We start from the raw sequence: 22,765 nt of genomic DNA on the forward strand, positions 1-22,765 counted from the left end.
AAGAGTGGAATTATATATTTTGGGGTGTGGCATAGAGATGAAAAAAAAATCATCTGGAATGGAGGAAGCAGTTCTTGTTTTCCAAATAGACTGATCATTAAAAAAAGCACTACAAGTAGCAAAGGGCATAAAGAAAACAATAGAATTCTTGATCTTCCCTTGAGATGTAAAGAATGCAAAAGCACAGATTTTGTGTTTAGGTTGAACAGACCAGACAATCCAAATGAAATGTTATACCTAGAAATTCATTCCCCATCATTACGTCTAAATGTGTTGTATAATCATGTCAGTGCATTGTGTCTGCAATTCTCTACTTTAACTTTAGAGGATAGTAGACCAAGTGGGACCAGTTGGGTCCCTGTCACACGGGAGGTCTGGTCCCCCAACGCAATCCGTTTCCCCAACGCAAATATTCCACCACTCACTTGTAGCCCCCAACTGCGCAGGCACGACTCATTTTCCCTCATCCCCCAGCATTCCATCCCCCTCCTCTTCACCCTCCCTCTTCTTTCCCCTCTCCTCTTCCCCTCCCCAATCCCTCCCTCACCTCTCCCTCCCTCTCCTTTCCCCTACCCTCAGTCACTCCTTCTCTCCCTCCCTCCCTCCCTCCCTCCCTCCCTCCCTCCCTCCCTCCCTCCCTCCCTCCCTCCCTCCCTCCCTCCCTCCCTCCCTCCCTCCCCTCCCCTCCCCTCCCCTCCCCTCCCCTCCCCTCCCCTCCCCTCCCCTCCCCTCCCCTCCCCTCCCTCCTCTCCCACTCCCCACTCTCCCTCCTCACCTCCTCCATCTTCTTTCCCCTCTCCTCCTACCCACCCCCAATCCCTCCCTCACCAGTACTTTCCCCTACCCGCAGTCACTCCCTCCCTCCATAACTCCTCTCCCTCAATCCCCCCACTCTCCCTCCTCACTTCCCCGAGTTCTCGAGGTTGCCTCCCCTCTCCCTTCTTGCGCACCCCGGAGATCAGCCATTGGCGCCCTCAGAGCCAGGGTCAGGACTCGGGATTCCCGGCAGGAAGGCTGCGCCGACAGGCAGGCGGGCCGAGCCAGCAGGAAGGTGGGCGCCGGCAGGGAGGCGGGCCGCACTGGCAGTCAGGCAGGCAGGCAGGTGGACCATGCCGGCATGAAGGTGGGCGGGCCACACTGGCAGGGAGGCCGGCTGCGCTGGGCAGGAAGGTGGGCGCCAGCATGGAGGTGGGCCGTGGCCGGTAACTGACGGTGGAGGTTTTTAAACTTTAATATCTTTTAAAATATACCACCGATCAGAACAAAATGGTGCATTTGCAGCACAGAACAATGGCGAGCAAGATGGTGAAAAATCGTAGCACTATCACGTACCGTTTTGTGCAAACGTAAAATCAATGCAAACCGGAAGATAACAAGATGAGAGTTTTAGTTATGTATAGATGATAGATAGATTGAGGATGACCAGGGATGTATTTCCAAGCACACGTGAAATATTTGGGGATCCCGTTGTAGAAAATAAATTAAAAAATAGAAATATAAGAATATATATTGATTCAAAGTTTTCACATATATCCAGTTACAGAGATTTAAACATTTAGGGATATTTTTTTCCCACTGGCAGGAATGGCAATTTCAAGATTATGAAGCCCATTGGTAAGGTAAATGAGGAAAGACTATATTTTGTAGAAGCCAGCAAGAGAGTAATTAAAGAGCATACATTTACAATAGGACTAAAATAAGTCATGTACAGGTCAGGAAAAAAGGAAATCTGTGAGTACATGTGAAAAGTAATTAACTTGTGATGAGATATTCACATAGAATAAAATGATGGTGCAAAAAGTAAAGGCTTAAGATCTGTCATGGTATTCTCTGATTCTAGAAGTCTGCAGCACATGTAACTCAAGTTATTTCCACATGTCTAATGGACATATGGTGTGCAATTTATATGTTCCACATCTGAGGGAAATCTGTTGCATAAATCGTCTACTTCTTAAACTTCAAATAAACAGTCATAGAGTGATACAATGTGGAAACAGGCCCTTCGGCCCAACTTGCCCACACCAGCCAATATGTCCCAGCTACACTAGTCCCACCTGCCGGCATTTGTTCCATATCCCTCCACACCTGTCCAATCCATGTACCTATCTAATTGCTTCTTAAATGTTGGGATAGTCCCAGCCTCAACCACCTCCTTTGGCAGCTTGTTCCATATACCCACCACCCTTTGTGTGAAAAAGTTACCCCACAGATTCCTATTAAATCTTTTCTCCTTCACCTTAAACCTATGTCCTCTGGTCCTTGATTCCCCTACTCTGTGCAAGAGACTCAGTGAATCAACCCGATCTATTCCTCTCATGATTTTATACACCTCTATAAGATTACCTTTCATCCTCCTGCGCTCCAGGGAATAGTCCCAGCCTACTCAACCTCTCCCTATAGAAACATAGAAACATAGAAAATAGGTGCAGGAGGAGGTCATTCGGCCCTTTGAGCCAGCACCGCCATTCATTGTGATCATGGCTAATCGTCCCCTATCAATAACCCGTGCCTGCCTTCTCCCCATATCCCTTGACTCCACTAGCCCCTAGAACTCTATCTAACTCTCTCTTAATTCCATCCAGTGATTTGGCCTCCACTGCCCTCTGTGGAAGGGAATTCAATAAATTCATAACTCTCTGGGTGAAAAAGTTTTTTCTCACCTCAGTCTTAAATGACCTCCCCTTTATTCTAAGACTGTGGCCCCTGGTTCTGGACTCGCCCAACATTGGGATCATTTTTCCTGCATCTAGCTTGTCCAGTCCTTTTATAATTTTATATGTTTCTATAAGATCCCCCTCATCCTTCTAAACTCCAGTGAATACAAGCCTATAGCTCAGACCCTCCAGTCATGGCAACATCCTCGTAAATCTTCTCAGTACCTTTCCAGTTTGACAACATCTATCCTATAACATGATGCCCAGAACTGAACACAATACTCTAAATGCAGTTTTATTACTTGTTTTATGATTGAAATCCATATTACATCGACTGATAGAATATCAGTTTTTTTTTCATTATCGGAAGGATGAAAAACACAAGAGTGTTCATATCCTACATAAGCTTGGATTTTACATTCCGTTTTTCCCAATGTCCAATACAAATGATACCACTTTTCAGTTAATAGTGAGTGAGGGCTCACTTGAGGATCAGCCACTGGTGCTGAACATCCAAAACGTATTTCGCGATGGTTTTTAAAATGTAACAGCGTGCCCAGGAGTATGTTGATATTTTCAGGTGGTGCCAAGGATAATGTTATTTTGCAGAGGTTTCCGGGAAATGTTTTAACATTTACATAAGCCTCTTGGAATTGTGGCGATGCATGCTGAGATTTCAATCTGCATTAAGATTTACATGACCGCAATTTTCGACAGCCCTCCATATAATCTGAAAATAATTGTAACTTTTTTTTATAAGTACTCCACGGATTTCCGCTTAATTTCTCACATTAAATCATAAACCTTGGGAATAGCACGCTTTAGAATATTCCAAGCCTGGAAGTGAGTAGCGTTAATAGGAGGAAATGCAGTAGGCATCTTTTTTATTATTGACATCAGCAGTGAGCTGGTCTGCTCATGCCTATCTCACGTAGTGACTGAGATAGCAAATATTCGGGTGAACTGTTGGTCTCAATAATCTCTGTGATCTTTGGAATCTGATAAAATACAAAGAAATAGTGGCGCACATGTACCTTGGCATAAAAATTCCATCAATTGTTGTTAATTGTTGTGACACATGTTTGTAAATGAACTTGCTTCACATCATGAAATGTGGTAATGACTGTTTCCATGAGGCTTTGCACTATTCTTGAAATTCAAATGGACATTTCCCAATGTGTTTTGTCCTTTCATGTCAGACTCATATCAAATAATGTAATTTTCTGTGCAGGTCTTCCCTGTGAGAATTGCTGAGGAAAGTGGACCTTCTTGAAAATCAGGTTCTGAAACTCCCGAACAAGATTGGAACCCATTAAGGTTAAGCCCTGCAACTTAAGTTCCGATCTTTTCTGACTTACTCCCACAATGAATGCAGAGTCAAGACCTTGGAGTGGTTATTTGCCATGTGCAGCAGAATAATGAACAATGGCATAAAGTCTATCTGCTACTTACTGTGCCCCATGTCTGGCCCAGTCCCTGACCTAGAGCTCCTTCATATCCTTACAATCATCGATTTTTCAAAATTTGCTGACCAACCTCCCTTGCCAGCTCAATTGAATTCCTAAAAATCCTGTATTTAAAAGGCATGCAGACTGCTTCATATAACTTTAATACAAAACACTATTTATTCCATTAAAACAATAGAGGCCATTGGGTGGGATGAAGAAACCACAGAAATGCTTCATCTATCGTGGGGTAGACTGACTCCCCTCTTCCCCTCCCCCCCCCATCCCTCCCCCCTCCCTCCTCCCTCCCTCCCCCCACCCCCCAAATCTTTGCACATCCCCAATCCATTCCACTCATCACTTTAATTACATGTTTCATGTATCTTGTGTTTTATGACTGTTGGCAGATCAATTTCCCTCCTGGGATAAATAAAGTTCGATCGTATCGTATCCCCCAAGTGTTAATGTCACCATCCGGTCCACCGGAAATGCTGCACCTTGTGACGACTGGAAGGGTGCTGCAGGGGCTTTAGGTAAAGACTGGAGATAAGAAATTGACTTTACCTGCTACCTATCCAAACCGTGGAGCCTACCCAGGAGCAATGCCAGGTCAGGTCTCAAGTGCACACATGGGGTCCTCAAGGCCCATGCATTCTTGGCCATGCCAGGGACTAGTCTAAGTTGAACCAAGGTATCTGGGAGCTACCTGGGCACCAAGTGTCCAACTGGCTATCTTCAACTGGAACCAAAGTACCTTGGGCAAGCCTGGACTTAACAGACATAGATCAGCTAGTGTCGGAGCTGATCTTTTGCTGCGAATTTCAAAGAACCTAGGAGCTATGTCGGCTTGGGTACCAGGGCAACCTATGTGAGGTTGTTTGAAAACCATCCCAGCCTTGTTCCTCCTTTCACATTTGGCTTTTTTAGAGACAGACACAAGTACACAAACTAGGACGAGGAAGTTAATGCTGAATAAGACACTGGTTTTTGAGAGAAGCAAATGTACCCAGCTGTTTGCCTGAGGGAAGTTAGAAAGATTTGGTCTCTGAGATTAAATTGTGAATAGATAATATATTTGAAAAAAATCACTTCATTTTCATGTATGACCTTCTGAATGCCCTGCAGTATTGCTTTTGCAATTTGCTAGTCAGATATCAGGAATGGATAACTGAAAGATCCAGATGCGTTACAATGCATATAGCTATATTCTGCATTCTATATCATCCCCTTTGCTCTGCCTGTGGTACTTGTGTGGCTTGACTGTATTTATGTATAGTATCATCTGATATGGATAGCATTGGAAACAAAGCTTTTCTTGTACCTGCGAGATATGTTCTTTATTCTTCTTTTACTTATTTAGCATAATTTCACACCATATCAATAGTAACATGGCCCTATGTGATTGGGTTTCTCCACGTATCTTCTATTGTATAGTAGGCCTCATAGTGGCCACCGACAACAAGCCCCCCATTCACCTTATGCTCATTGCTATTCAAATATAGTGTTGGCAGCCCTATATTGTATCAAATATAGTGTTGGCAGCTCCGGCTGACGATGGCTGCCATGGTGTACTGCTCCTTGCTGTTTTATATGTGTTTGTTCATTTGTGTTGTCTATGAAAATCCCACAAGAATCACTTTCATGAGAGAGGTACTCATTAACATCAGACATACAGTAGCTCCAAACATCGTTCTGGATTTCTCTCACTCACTGGATTATTTGGGCATACTCGTCGGCGGGCCTGTGGCTGTGTTCAAGGTCTTGAGATGGAGGAGGACCCGTGGGAAGCGCTCTGGAGCACTCACCCAACTCCGGCGACGAGGATTACGCACACCGTTCCCCAGTATATTCCTTGCAAATCTACGTTCTCTGAACAACAAAGTGGACGAACTGCAACTCCTGCGTCAGACAAACAAGGACTCCTCTCGAGCTGCTGCCTTGTGCTTCACCGAGACCTGGCTGTGTGAGCCGACCCCAGACAATGCACTGCAACTGGCTGGCTTTCAACTACAGAGAGCGGATCGTGAAGCAGAAGCAGCGGGAAAATCAAGAGGCGGTGGAATATGCTTCTATACTAAACAGGACAGGTACAGTGACAACACGGTACTGTCAAACTTCTGTCCTCCCAATCGAGAATCTTTCTTTAAGAACTGCAAACCCTTTAATTCTCCAAGGGAATTTACCTCTTTTATTCTCGCTGGAGAATACACCCCCCCCCCCCCCCCTTCCCCCCCCTGGCCTGCGTACGTGAGGTGCAAACGCAACTCGCTGACCAGGTAATGAGGGCAGAGAGTGACTTCCCGGACTCAATGGACATTGTTTTGGGGGACTTTAACAGCCGAGAGCTTCCAAAGTACAGACTTCGTGTTACCCGCCCCACCAGAGGGGAGCGAACACTCGATCACTGTTACACTTCAATCAAGAACGCATATCGCTCTGTTCCCCGGGCGGCTCTGGGTCTCACTGATCATTGTTTAGTTCACCTTATTCCGACCTACCGGCAGAAACTAAAAGCTGCTAAGCCTGTGGTCAGAACAACGAAAAGGTGGACAAGCGAGGGCATTGAAAACCTACAGTCCTGCTTTGACTGCACTGATTGGAATGTGTTCAGTGAAGCAACCACAAGCCTCGACGAATATACAGACACCTTGACATCATATGTCAACTTTTGTGAGGACATTTGCATTCCCACTAGGACCTGGATCTGGTTCAACAACAACAAGCCCTGCTTTACAGCAGAACTCAGACTGCTCCGCCAGTCTAAATATGAGGCCTACAGGAGTGGGGAAGCAGACCTCTACAGGCAGGCCAAGTACAAGCTGAGGAGAGGAATCAGAGCTGCCAAGGAAAGATACTCTGAGAAGTTGAGGAACAAGTTCTCAGCTAATGACTCTTCTTCAGTTTGGAAGGGCTTGCAAGAAATCACCAGCTACAAGAGGAAATCCCCCGCCGCTCCTTGGACAATCGTCAGCTGACCAACAACCTTAACGAGTTCTACTGCAGGTTCGACAAACAAAAACTTAACCCTGGTACCCATTCACCCCCTCCCCAATCACCACTTCACACCTGCTCACAACGCGACTCCAGTCTGCAAAGGTAGACAAAAAATGCTGGCGAAACTCAGCTGGTGAGGCAGCATCTATGGAGAGAAGGAATTGGCGACGTTTTGGATTGAGACCCTATGACTGGACCTTTTCCCACCCACTCCTCCCCAATCACCACTTCACACCTACTTACTACTTGACTCCAGTCTGCAAAGACTGATCCTCATCCACGACCCACCCCCTCCTAGTTGCCCATCACCAGTCTGGCCACTTCTCTATCACCAACAATTGAAATTGAGGAGGTGGTGGAGAGGCTATTCAGAAGACAGAAATTTCCAGGACCGTACAATGTCTACACAGACATTTTCAACCAGTCCCTGCAAACCTGTACTGTTTCAGCGTGCTGTAAAGTCTCCACTATTAAGCATGCATGAAGATACAAAGTAAGCATGCAGGTACAGCAGGCAATGAAGAAAGTGAATGGCATGGTGGCCTTCATAACAAAAGGAGTTGAATATATGAGCAAAGAGGTCCTTCTGCACAGGGCCCTAGTGAGACCACACTTGGAATATTGTGTGCTGTTTTGGTATCCGAGTTTGAGGAAGGACATTCTTGCTATTCTGACATCCTTACAGGGTAGGTTCACAAGGTTAATTCCCAGGATGGTGGGACTGTCTTATGCTGAGAGAATGAAGTGGCTGGGCTTGTATACTCTGGAATTTAGACGGATGAGAGGGAATCTTATTATAGGTTTGGTCACGCTAGAGGCAGGAAACATGTTCCCGATGTTGGGGGACTCCAGAACCTTGGGCCACAGTTTAAGAATAAGGGGTAAGCCATTTAGAACGGAGATGAGAAAACACTTTTTCACATAGAGCGTTGTGAGTCTGTGGAATTCTCTGCCGCAGAGGGCGGTGGAGGCCGGTTCTCTGATTACTTTCATGAGAGAGCTAGATAGGGCTCTTAAAGATTGCGGAGTCAGGGGATGTGGGGAGAAGGCCGGAAGGGGTACTGATTGTGGATGATCAGCCATGATCACATTGAATGGTGGTGCTGAGTTGAAGGGCCGAATGACCTACTCCTGCACCTATTGTCTATTGTCTATTGTCCCTGTACCCAAAAAGACAAGGATTACTGGTCTTAATTTCAACAGGCCTGTCGTACTGACCTCTGTAGTCATGAAGACCCTTGAAAGACTTGTGCTGGCCCAACTGAAAAATATCACATATCTCCTGCTGCACCCTTAGCAGTTTGCATACGGGGCAAATAGATCAGTGGATGAGACTGTCAACCTCGGCCTGCATTTCATCCTCCAGCACCCAGACCGCCAGGGGACCTATGCAATAATTTTGTTTGCTGATTTTAGCTCTGCATTCAACACCATTGTGCCAGAGCTACTACACTCCAAACTTTCCAAATTGACTGTGCCTGAACCCCTGTCAGTGGATCATCAATTCCCTGACAGACAGGAAGCAGCATGTGAAGCTGAGAAAGCACATTTCGGACACGTGGACCCTCAGCATAGGAGCACCGCAAGGTTGCATACTCTCCCCTCTCCTTTATTCTCTCTAAACCAACAACTACATTTCACAGACTCCTCTGTAAACCTTCTCAAGTTTGCGGATGACACAACCCTGATTGGACTGATCCAGGATGGGTAGGAATCCGCCTACAGGCAGGAAGTGACACAGCTGGCGTCCTGGTGCCTTCGTAACAACCTGGAGCTCAATGCTCTTAAGACAGTGGAAATGATAGTAGACTTTAGGAGAGCTCCCCCTCCCCCCACTCACAAAAAATAACACCACAGTCACATCTCTAGAGTCCTTTAAGTTTCGTGGAACCATCATCTCCAAGGACCTTAAATGGGGGGGGGGGGATTTATTCCTGGTTTGTAATTGCTTTTGTTTGCATCATAATAGAACATGTTTTGATAAATAGTTACCTTCCCCCCATTGACGAACTGTACACTGCAAGGGCCAGGAAGCGATCGGGCAAGATAATCTCTGACCCCTCTGACCCTGGCCACAAACTCTTTGAATCACTTCCCTCTGGAAGGCGACTCCGGACCGTCAAAGCTGCCACAGCCAGATATAAAAACAGCTTTATTCCACGAGCAGTAGCTCTACTCAATAACCAAAAGTCTGTAGCCTCATTTTGCTCATGTATTTATTTCATTCACATGTTTAAACTATAATGTTTTATTTATAATGTTTCAATGTTTTATGTTTTATTCTTAATGGTTTACTGTATTCGTGTTGTTACTTGCGAGCGGAGCACACAGGCAAATTCCTTGTATGTTTACATACCTGACCAATAAACTTATTCATTCTTTCATTCATTCATTCTGTATTTGCTGATCCGGTGACATCTCCAGCTCATCAAAAACTACCTTTCTGAACATCTTGCACCCCCCCCCCCCCAGTCACTGATTCCCTGATTAAATCCCCTTGGAATCACCCAATAACTGATTTCGCCCAATTCTGGGTCCCCAATGAATGACCATCCCAGGTTAAGTGTCAACGCTATTAGCTTCCTATCGTTCAATTTTCCTCATGGGTTGACAGAAAGAACCCACCTTCAAAATGATTTGAATCAATTTTGTTGCATCCATCAATGATCAGGGTGGCATAAATGTTCCTTGATATATATCACTCTGCTATGTTCCTGTCCATGTTCCATGTGATTTAATGGACCAAGAATGAGTTAACTGACTCTTGGTGTACGTCTGAAATATAGAATATGACATTTAAACCCTGGTCATTCTAACATTAATCCACATCTTCAAGCCTCCCATCTATGATTTTCTTTCTTAATTTTATGCAAGTTCATTTCATTGTTATGTCACCCTACTTACACATTACACACTATCAAACTTCCCTCATTCAAAAGCGCTCAATAATAACAGCAACCAATCTCCCTGTGTCTAAAGGAAGCTTTCTATTCCAGTCCACTGGGAGAAGAATTCAATCTTTCACAAACTAGTGACCGAATATTCACTTATTCTTCCTTGAGGTGTTAATAGATGACCCGATCCAATCAGAAGTCACATCATGTGTTGTTTTAATAGCTGGTGTACATTCATATCATTCAGTGGTGAAATGGAGAGGTTAAAGAATGCATTCCTCTCCAACAGTTAGAGAACAATTAAGATTGTTTTCTTTGGCATATAGGGCGGCAGTGAGTGAATTGAGATACATAACTAAAACTTGTGTGAGAGGACATAATATCTCATGCAGATGGAACAAGATACAGATTCATCGACCTAAACCGTTAACTGTTTCACTCTCCAGATGTTGCCTGATCTACTGAGCATGTAAAGATATTTTTTTGTTATCTTTTCCAAATTACTGGCATTTGCACTGTTTTGCTTTCCAAGAAAGAAGAAAGCATTCCATTCCAGTGATTGTAGTTGTAGAGCTTAAGGTTTGAGGAGCGATGTGCCAGTTATGAAATTACAAACCAGGAATAAAAGGATATTAAAAATAAGTTATGCCCACAGTTTGTGTGGAGGAAAATCTAGAATCAAACTGGTAGGGGTGTTCCAGACATTCTTTTGTTTTATAATTCCTATATAACTATTAATTATAAGCTTTTGTTTGCATCATAATAGAACATGTTTGATAAATAGTTAAAAAAAAGATAATTGCAAAAGCCAGAGAATATAAACTTATTTCCTTAAGTATTATATTATCTTAATAAGTACCTCAAAGTGTGATATTAGCCCCTGCCATATATTTACCTGTTTATGTACAAATCCATTTATTTTAAATATATTAATAAATACAGTAGCACTAAAACATAATTTGATAACATTTGGGATTCATGTAATATCATAGCTAATAAGCTTAGTTTAGTTCCAAGTCCATGCCAACCATTGATCCCCATTCTTAGGCCCCCTTTGGTCATGGCTGGCCATGGGTGTCTCCAGAGTGCTATTCCCTATATGGAGGACGCTTGTGCATGACTTTGTTTAACGTGGGGAGACTGGTGCACAGACAGTCACCCCACGGTCCTTGACAGATCTGGGTCAGGATCCAATGGCATGGAGCCCAAGACGACCGGAGACCCTTTTCTGCAGCAGCCTTCATCCGCGTTCCCAGCCGTTGTGACGCTCCACTAAAGTCAGCCATCGTCCTCCGCCTGTTGCACCATTGAGGTCTTGGTTGGATTGCTCTGTCAGGGACCTCCCCCTCGACCTTGCCGCCATGGAGGTCCTACCAGGAACATAGCTCCAGACGGCATCGCTCTCAGGATCTCAGATCCATACAAGCTTCTCCACCACGACAAGGTGACAATCCACGGCAAATATGCTAGCACTATCCTACACGGTAGGGATAATTTACAATTTTTACCATAATCAAATTAATCTACAAACCTGCACATCATTGGAATGTGGGAGGAAACTGGATCACCCAGTGAAATCCACGTGGTCACAGGGAGAAAGTACAAACTCAGTACAGAGAGCACTTACAGTCAGGATCAAAGCCAGATCTCGGGCACTGTAATGCCCCTGTCCCACTTAGGAAACCTGAACGGAAACCTCTGGAGACTTTGCGTCCCACCCAAGGTTTCCGTGCGGTTCCCAGAAGTTGCAGGTGGTTGCCGGAGGTTGCAGGAAGTGGAAGCAGGTAGGGAGACTGACAAAAACCTCCGGGAACCGCACGGAAACCTTGGGTGGGGCGCAAAGTCTCCGGAGGTTTCCGTTCAGGTTTCCTAAGTGGGACAGGGGCATTTGGCAGCATCTCGACTGCTGCACCACCATGCCGCCCTAAATTCTGAGTTTTTTTCTCCTGTTGAAGGAAGAATTAACTAACCTTGTGTGCCTTCAAATCTAGTTTGAAAGATAAAATGATTTGCATAACAGGGAGAGAAACTTGACTTAATAAGTCTAAAGTGAAGTAAGAAGGTATTGGCAATTATGTGGCTTGATCAATTACCTTGTACAGCTCTTCCATTTTAATAGGTGGCCAGAGATGAGATTAAACAAACGCTCCAGAAAGGAATAAAGAATCAATCACCAGTAATCATTGCTTGGTAAAATTATTGAAAAATTATGCAAATTTTGCCATTTGTGTCATCATATATTTCCGAAAAGGACTCGGACGAAACAAGAGGAAATACTAAAATAAAGATTGACCATAATTATGGCAAAATAGTGCATTTATTCTGATTCCATGACCCATTTGTCTTTGATGTTGCTGGATAGATAAATCAGGATGAATAATGTAAATAAGATGGTGCAAATCAATCTGTGGGACAAAGACAATGATTAAAACAAATATTCAATAAATCTGGTTGGCTTTTACATGAGTTTAGAGTAAGTCCTTGAAACAGATGTTGCTCCACTCATCCTCTTCTGAGTGCATGTTACAGTTTAGTGTATGTGTGAAGCACTTTGATCTTGTATTAACACTAAACCCTTGCATCTGGACATTTTCTGTGGTGAATATCTACAAAAAGGAAATTAAAAGCCTGCAGATGGTTACGTCTACAGTTTCCTCATAGTTGCAATGGATCTACTGTAAAGTCATGGAAAGTGTCAGGCTTCGGGATGGGCGCAGTCAGTGGTTGGGTGTTTCTGAGACTGGTAGCACCAATGGGTTGGAGCTTCCCAGACGAAAGAGCCAATGATGGGGCATGTTTGTGACTAGCCAATAGGAGGAAGTGTCTGGAAATAGAAGAGCCAATTGGAGGGCATATCTGAGACTAGCAGAGCCAACAGGAGGCATCATTTGAGACTGGCCAGGCCAATAAGATGGTGTATCCAGCACTGGCTGGGCCAATTGGAGGGGATGTCTGGGACTGGTGGGGTCATTGAATGGGGACGTCAAATTGGGGCCAAGGATTCAGTTAATTGCAAACTGGTCCAGAGTTTAGGAGATTAGTGGTGACGGGTGTTTAGGAGATGGGAGTTTGGGAATTGGGATTGGTGGGGGTTGATTGAAGCGGTTGCAGAGAGCTTTACAGAGGGGTTGCATATGAGGGTGGTTTGGGAGGAAAGGAGAAAAGTAAGGATGTACCTACCTAGCTGATGGCCCAGAGTAGAGTTGCAGCCGTCAAACAGTGGGTCCGCCAAAGGCAATGCGGTCTAAATTCCCCTGCAAAACAACTTAAGTGTTACATGGTAAATTATATCATGATATCATTTTGCTCACGTCCAATGTGGAATGTTTATGGGGTACGGTTACATTGTGGGTGTGGTGAGATTTTCTAGATATTTCTGGCTATCTGTTATACGTTAAATCGACTCTTCTGGTGATGGATTGGTTGCAAAGAATTTTACAGATCTGGATATTTTAATTGTGTCCTACTGATTGCTATGTTGGTGAAGGTGTCAGCATAAGTGTAGGTGAAACCCATTAAAACTAGGTACAGAAAGCAGGTTATAAAATCTCCCCTTTAACCTTATCCAGCCAAGCATTCTTTCCGTATTAGGAAGGAATTTTCCACCAACTTTGTTTAAAAGGTCATCTTTTTGGATGTTAGCTACTAACTAGATGCTTTATGTGCTTCCACAGAGTTTGATATTTTCTAGAAATGTTTAAACTTGCTAAAGTCTACAGTGCAGTATATATTTTGGACTTTAATTGAAGGATTTGTACCAACAGGCCTTTTGCACGTCAGTTTCTATCAGGCACATATGGATTAGTAGTCAGTCATTAATAGCCATTCTCCTTCAGTGCAATGCATCAGGGGAAATGAGGAGAGGGTATGCGGAGTGCGAGGGAAGAGAAGGAGTGGGAGAAAACTACTAAGCAAAAATTAGGGCGGCACGGTGACGCAGTGCATGAGTTGCTGCCTTACAGCGCCAGAGTTTCGGGTTCAATCCTAACTACGGGTACTGTCTGTGCGGAGTTTGTATGTTCTCCCTATGACCGCATGGGTTTTCTCCGGGTGCTCCGGTTTCCTCTAACACTCCAGAGATGTACTGGTTGAAGGTTAATTGGCTTCAGTAAGAATTGTAAATTGTCCCTAGGGTGTAGAATAGTGCTAGTGTATGGGGTGATTGCTGATCGGCGCAGACTTGGTGGGCCAAAGGGCCTGTTTCTATGCTGTATCTCTAAACTTAACTAAAACTAATTGGCTATTATTGGCCAGGGTGTTCAGGGACCATTTCATTAGCTTCAAAATCATTGAAGAAGGGTGTGCCCCAATTCAATGAGAACATCCTCACTGAAAGTGACACCTCCTGGAATCACAGTAAATATTGCTTTACTGGTGACTATCAGGGCCTATTTGCTTCAAAGGTTTCAAAGGTCTTTTATTGTCACGTGTACCAATTAAGGTACAGTGATATTCGTATTACCATATCGCCATAACTAAAAAAAGTGACAAGACACACAACTATATAAACGTTGACATAAACATCCACCACAGCAGATTCCCCACATTCCTCAATGTGATGGAAGGCAATAAAGTCTATCCTTCTTCTAATCCTCATTTTTCTCCCGCGGTCGGGGCAGTCAAACAATCCGACAAGGCGATCGAAGAATCCGCGTCGGGTCGATCGAAGCTCCTGCGGCTCGGAGCTCCCTAAGTCGGTTTCCAACCAGAAACCGTGAGCTCCACGATGTTAAAGTCCGCAGGCTCCCACGGTTGGAGCTCCAAGGTCGATCCCTCGCAAAGGGATTGCAAGTTCCATGATGTTAAGTCCCGCAGGCTCCCACTGTTGGAGCTCCTGAAGTCGGTCTCCAGCAAAGGCCGCCAACTCCTCAATGTTAGGCTGCAGTGCGGACGGAGATACGATACGGACAAAAAATCACATCTCTGTTGAGGGAAGAGATTAAACAAAAGGATTCCCCCGCCCCACCCCCAACCCCCCCCCCACACATAAAACCAGCTAAAGAACACTAAACCATTCCATTAACACATACTATAAAACAACAGAGAAGGAAGGGACAGACAGACTGTTGGCGAGGCAGCCATTGCTGGCGCCACCCAATGTAAGCGTTTATTATCTGGGTTCCATCTAAGTTAGAGTTGGAGACTTTTGCTCAAGCTCACATTTTGCCAATCTGTGTTTAAGAAAAGACATAGGAAACGCTTTTCCTTATCATGAGAACAACATCTCTGGCCAGATCCAAGACATGACATGGTCTGAGAAACACAAAGAACAGCAGAAGCTGGAATCTTGTGTGCAACTCAAAGTGCTGGAGTAACTCAACAGGTCAGGCAGCATTTCTGGGGGGGGGCATGGACCAGGCAAGTTGTCTCATGGCTTAGGTGCCAATGACCAGGTCTATTACTTTGGTGACATTTCCATTCTACTCTTAAATGCACCCCAATATTATTTTTATAATGTTGTGTGTGTTCCGTTAAGGATTGATGTGACTAATTCTCACTTTGAATTTATTGTTAAAATTGTTGGTTGCCCATCACAGTGTTTTGTCCCTGTCTATATAGATGTTTATGAAATAAAGCACATAGTTCATTAACTTGTTAGTTATTCTCCAGTGTCTTGGAGAGGGATATAGTGATATAAAGGCTATCTTCTGAAGACAGTTCAGAAATCTGGTGCACAGCCCTCCATTCCCTTCATCTTGGTGAACACGAATGAGTAATAATCATCAAGGTAACCCACTTCATCTGACTCCAGCCATAATTTTATTTGTTGTCCTTGAGTGGACTTTTAATTCCCTAGCTTTGCTCTTGTTTGTAGCCATTAGAGATATATTGCAAGTTCTTCTCAAGGTAACATATCTATCTTACTTTCTGAGGACAGCACCTTCAGTAACTTCCTCCACTGCCCTGCATGAAGGCTACTTATGGCCAGTTTCACCTTGTGCAAATCCAGCTTCCAAATCAACTATTGAGTGTCTTGCAGTTATTTTCTGAACTGTTGGCTGTGAGCATTAAACAGTGAGTGCTAAGTTGACTGAAAGCACTTCTTCAATTTCAATGTCATCGTGCTTCCCAACCACTATCTGACCTTGATGTTGTTGGGGAGCTGTCGAAAGGAAAGCTTATTTTTTTAGGCCAAATGAAGTAAAAGCAGTTTCCAGATTTCAACAAGAAAGGCTGAGTCTTCCTGCTCTGGCCTTGCCTTCCTTGTGAATCTTGACTTTCCACAGTCCTACATCATAGGGGATTTTTTCCTGAAGGCCTCAGAATAAACCAAACCTCCATGAGGACTATGGGAACTTCTTCAACACGTAGCCCCGAAGTCTGCCCATAGCAGAAATCTACCCGGTATTACTATCATAGGTATTAGTCGAAATGCCATGAGCCCCACAAAATGTCCATTAATATGTTTAAAACGGATTGATGTATGAATTCAAGTACTTAAATGTGGACTTTTAAAAAGGAGGTAATACATACAAAATACAGACTGGTTAGGAGCCTTCCAATGGACCATTGATAACTGCATTTAAGTGTTCTTCCATTCATAATATCAGTCATTGTTCTTAGTGAATAGAATATAGAGTCATAAAGACACAGCATGGGAATAAGACCTTTGTCCCAACTCGTCCATACCAACCAGGATGCCCCATTTAACTTGTCCATGTCTGACCCATCTCCCTCAACACCTTTTCTGACCATGTACGTTTCCAAATGTCTTTTGAATGCTATTATAGTACCTGCCTCATCTACCTCCTCTGGTAGCTTGTTCCATAGACCTACCACTGGCTGAGCAAGAAAGTTGCTCTCAGGTTCCTGTTAAATCTTTCCCCTCTCATCTTAAACCTATATCCTTTGGTTCTTGGCTTCCCCTACCTGAGTAAAAGACTGTGCACCCTATCAATTCCTCTCATGATTTTATACACCTCCATAAGATTACCCCTGTGCTCCAAGGAATAAAGACCTAGCTTGCGCAATCTCTCCCTGTAGCTCTGGGTCTCAAGTCTTGGAAACATCTACATAAATGTTCTCTACACTCATTCCAGCTTAATGACATCCTTCCTATAGCAGGCTGACAAAAACTGAGCACAATATTCCAAATGCAACCTCACCAATGTCCTGCACAACTGTAATTACAATTGAAACTAATATGACATGGCAAGCAGTAAAGTTGTGGGATATATCTATGTTTCTATGTTTCTATGTTTCTATCAGAAGGCTTTGGTTGACTATAGTGCTACATAGAAACATAGAAAATAGGTGCAGGAGTAGGCCATTCGGCCCTTCGAGCCTGCACTGCCATTCAATATGATCATGGCTGATCATCCAACTCAGTATCCTGTACCTGCGGTACACAAAATTGCTGGGGAAACTCAGCGGGTGCAGCAGCATCTATAGAGCGAAGGAAATAATCGATATTCCAGCATCTGCAGTTCCCTTTTGAATATTTCCTTCGCTCCATAGATGCTGCTGCACCCGCTGAGTTTCCCCAGCAATTTTGTGTACCTTCGATATTCCAGCATCTGCAGTTCCCTTTTGAACATCCTGTACCTGCCTTCTCTCCATACCCCCTGATCCCTTTAGCCACAAGGGCCACATCTAACTCCCTCTTAAATATAGCCAATGAACTGGCCTCAACTACTTTCTGTGGCAGAGAATTCCAGAGATTCCCCACTCTCTGTGTGAAAAATGTTTTTCTCATCTCGGTCCTAAAAGATTTCCCCTCTATCCTTAAACTGTGACCCCTTGTTCTGGACTTCCCCAACATCGGGAACAATCTTCCTGCATCTAGCCTGTCCAACCCCTTATGAATTTTGTAAGTTTCTATAAGATCCCCCCTTAATCTTCTAAATTCTAGCGAGTACAAGCCGAGTCTATCCAGTCTTTCTTCATATGAAAGTCCTGACATCCCAGGAATCAGTCTGGTGAACCTTCTCTTTACTCTCTCTATGGCAAGAATGTTTTTCCTCAGATTAGGAGACCAAAACTGTAAGCTACATAAACACAAATTCTTCTTACGGAGATCTATTACATGTAAATGAACAATAGGTGTAAATCCAGCTTTAATGGTGAAAACTCACATACAGGGATGAGTTAATTAGGCTGCTGCACTCAGGAATTCTTTCTTCCCACTGTGATCGATTTCTCTATGAAGAGATTGAAATACATTGTTTTAGGTTCACCCTCGGGGTTAGATATATATAAATATATATTAAGCAATCAGTAACCTAATCTACCAGTCTCGTCCACAATCCAAAAGGGAATAGAAAGTTGCAGAAAAATTATATGCTGGAAAAATATTAATAAAGAAGTTAGAAGTGGAAGAATGTGTTAATGGAGTGTAAAAGAGTGAACAATTTTTCAGTCAAACTATATTGTACTGCCATGCAAGAAAGTCAAAAATGTAATTTTCCCATTAAAACGAAACAACTGTTCAGTGAATCTCTCCAATGAGTCATAGAGAAAAAAAAGTTGCTTGATCTCAGCCACATTGGCACTATAATTAATCTCAGGGGCATAGAACAGGACGAGAAACATCAGTACGAGTTCCTGCTCCTGATCATTTTCCACTGACTGTGAAATGTGGTCCTCTTGACATAGTGAATAATGCTTTATTAAAGCAAGCTCTTACCTACATCACAACTGTGCCCACACTTCAGACGAACTTCACTGGAAGTGGAACGTCTCATGCGGTTCTGAAAAGTGCCATATGGAAGTATTTCTTTCCATTTGCACAGAAGGAAGAGCGCATGCTCCTGCAGAACGGTAGCAACCAGCCGAGCAGTTCCCCATTCGGGCGGACCAGGGTTAAAACCGCAGGCTGTGACCATTTGCTAATTTCTTTGCTGCTGGGTTCAGAGCAGAAGTGGGAGAAACTTAAAGGCAAAGAAATAATGAATTTGCTTTTACAATGCGCCTTTTACAACCTCAGTGGGCCAGAAAACACTTCACAGCAGATGGAGTAATTTTGAAATGTAATTGCTATTTTAATATAAGAAATGTGGTAGCCAAGTTTTCATTGCAAGCTCCCACAAATAGTAATCCACTTTAGTGATTTAAGTGATTTCCTGCTCTTCAACACATGGCACAGCAGGCTTTATGCCCACTTCAGAGAGCAGAATGGAATTTGATTTAACATTTGAAGGACAACTTAATGCATTCTGTGCTTGCTTTGAGCAGCAGGCCAAGATGGCAATGACATCCATCCCATCAGGCTCTAGTGTGCCTGGTACACATTGATGGTGCCGTGGTAGAGATTGTTGAAAGCTACAGGTACTTTGGAATAAATATCACCAGCAATTTGTCCTGGACCAGCCATATCGAAGCAATTGCCAAGAAAGCACACCAATGCCTCTCCTTCCTTATAAGGCCATGGTAGTTCGGCATGTCCCCGACAACACTCATCAACTTCTACAGATGCGCTGTAGAAAGCATTTTATCAGGATGCATGACAGCATTTTTGAGAACAGCTCCATTCAAGAGCACAATAAATGATAGAGAGTTGTGGATGCAACCCAGTCCATCACGCAAACAACCTCCCTTCCTTTAACTGCATCTGCACTTCATACTGCCTCGGCAAGGCCACAAGGAGTAGTCCCACCTCAGTCACTCCCTCTTCTCCCCTCTCCCATCAGGCGCGATGTATAAAAGTTTGAAAATGCACACCTCTAGATTCAGGGACAGTTCCTTCCCAGGTGTTATTAGGCAGCTGAACTGTCCTCTCACCAACTAGAGAGCAGTCCTGATCTCTTATCTACCTCATGGAAGACATTTGAACTACCTTTAATCAGACTTTTCTGGACTTCATCTTGCACTAAACATCACACCTTTTATCCAGTATCTGTACACTGTGGACAACCTGATTGTAATCATGCATTATCATTTCAAGTCAACATCGTCAAGTTTATTCGTCACATACACATACGAGATGTGCAGTGAAATGAAAAGTGGCAATGCTCGCGGTCTTTGTGCAAAAAACAAACCAACAAACAAACAAACTACAAACAGAATGGAACAGAATCACATATTCTTTTACATATTACGTATTGTGGGAGGAAGGAAAAAGGAAAAAAAACAGCAATTAAAAAAAAACAGTAGAGTGGTCCAGTAAAGTTAGTCCCTGGAGAGGTAGGAGTTTACAGTCCTAATGGCCTCTGGGAAGAAACTCCTTCTCAACTTTTCCGTTCTCACAGCATGGCAACGGAGGCGTTTGCCTGACTGTAGCAGCTGGAACAGTCCGTTGCAGGGGTGGAAGGGGTCTCCCATGATCTTATTGGCTCTGGAGTTGCACCTCCTGATGTATAGTTCCTGCAGAGGGGCGAGTGAAGTTCCCATAGTGCGTTCAGCCGAACGCACTACTCTCTGCAGAGCCTTCTTGTCCTGGGCAGAGCAATTCCCAAACCAAATCGTGATATTTCCGGACAAGATGCTTTCCACAGCCGCTGAGTAGAAGCACTGGAGGATCCTCAGAGACACTTCCTCAATTTCCACAATTACCTGAGGTGGTAAAGGCGCTGCCTTGCCTTACTCACGAGCGCTGCAGCGTGTGATGCCCATGTCATATCCTCAGAGATGTGGACTCCCAGGTATTTAAAGCAGCTCGCCCTATCCACAGTATCCCCATTTATCTTCAATGGTGTGTACGTCCTCGGATGTTGTGCCCTCCTAAAGTCCACGATCAGCTCCTTAGTTTATTTGATGTTCAAGAGGAGGCTGTTGTCCTGACACCAGAGTGCCAGATCAGCCACCTCCTCCCGGTAGGCCTTCTCATCGTTGTCTGAGATCAGGCCCACCACCACAGTGTCATAAGCAAACTTGATTATCGAGTTGGAGCTGAACCTAGCCACCCAGTCAGGTGTATACAGGGAGTACAATAGGGGGCTGAGGACGCAACCCTGGGGGGGATCCTGTGCTCAGGGTGAGAGACTTTGATGTATTTCCCCCCATCTTGACTACCTGGGGCCTGGTGGAGAGAAAGTCCAGGACCCAGGCACACGGGGGGGGGGGGGGGGGGATTATTTCTCCAGGTTCAATTATATTTATTTTAAATACAAAAAAAATTGCATTTGGCACCAATTACAGTTGGTGGAGTGTGTAGCCTTGGTTCATTATCGGTTACCATGCAGTCTTACTCTCTCCTTTGGGCATATGCTACCACAGAACAGATCGTGTGTAACTGAACATGTAAAAATATGTAGATCAAAAAGTCTTTAAATTATGGTAACCAGGATTCCAAGATAATCTTCAGCCTATCTACATTTTATATTAAAAAATCACACCGTCTTTACGTAAGCACAAAGATAAGACTGCTGCATGTGTTATGGAATGTAAGAAGATTTGAAGTATTCGAGCCTGAATGGTAACTTCTTCACACAAAGGGTGATGGGTGCATGGAACCAGCTGTCGGAGGAGGTAGTTGAGGCAGGGACTATCGCAATGTTTTACTGCTCTACTGCTAAATATGTGTACTTTGAAGAGGTTCTCCGCCTCTCACCAACAGGAGTTCTGTGAGTCCCTCTCACTACTCTCCCATTATGATTCCTGTTGCTCCCCTTCCGTTTGGAACAATTTGAATTGTTGGAACAGACCTTGCTAAACTTGCACATCCTATTTTTATTATCAGTAATTGTATCAGGAGTTATGGGGAGAAGGTAGGAGAAAGTGGTTAGGAAGGAGGATAGATCAGCCACGATTGAATGGCGGAGTAGACTTAAAGGGCCGAATGGCTTAATTCTGCTTCTATCACTTATGACCTTACCTATATGTAGATTGGCTATTTCATACTAGCCAATTATAAATAGTGCTATGTACTTCATATTATCAAGAGCCTGCTTACGCTGGTGGGAAATGAATAGCAGCTTGGAGATGTGATGACTGCAGATCCTTGCTGTATGTAGATTTAATAAATATGTGTTGTATCTTGACATGTGTTTGACTTGACTCATTACACTATATGTTACTAAAACTCTCATCTTGTCTGTGTGTGTGCGTGCATGCAGGTGTGTCCATCATGCCCAGAATTACGCCAAAATGCTACCCGATAGCACTACAATTTTTACACCACCTTACACACCATTGTCCCGTGGTGTGGTGTATCAAGTTTCGTTCAGATTGATGGTATATTTTACAAATTATTCACATTTTGAACTTTACAAAACCCCACTTTGAGAAAAAGTTGCAGTGGCGGTTACAGCTATGACGTCACATTGGGATCTCATTTACATAAACTGCCCAGCAGCAGTGCTCCACTGTTACACTGTTAACAAAGACGGGACTGCCAGTGCAGTGAGAGATTTGTTACATTGTTGTAAGGAGTGGGAGGGAGTGGCGGAGGGGACAAGGAGAGGATTAATGTTTAGTTATTTAAACAGATGGAGGGGAGGTAGGGAGGGGAGAGGGGTTATGGAAGGAGGGAGGGAGTGACTGAGAGTAGGGGATAGGAGAGGGAGGGAAATGTGAGGGGGAGTGGGGGATGGGAGAAGAGGAGGAGAGGTGAAAGAAGAGGGAGTGTGGAGGAGGGGAGGGAGTGCTGGGAGATGAGGGGAAATGAGCCGCACCTGCGCAGTTGGGGGCTATGTGTGAGTGGTGGAATATTGCGTTGGAGGAACGGGTTGCGTTGGGGGAACGGGTGAGTGGTGGAATATTGTCTTGGGGAACGGGTTGCGTTGGGGGGCCAGGCCTCCCATGTTACAGGGACCCAACAGGTCCCACTTGGTCTGGTGACCTTATCGGACTGTTTTTCCCATATCTTCATTATATTGGTTGAAGTAATATTCAAAAATCA

The sequence above is a fragment of the Amblyraja radiata genome, chromosome 3, assembly GCF_010909765.2.
Source record: "Amblyraja radiata isolate CabotCenter1 chromosome 3, sAmbRad1.1.pri, whole genome shotgun sequence".
Classification (NCBI taxonomy): Eukaryota; Metazoa; Chordata; class Chondrichthyes; order Rajiformes; family Rajidae; genus Amblyraja; species Amblyraja radiata.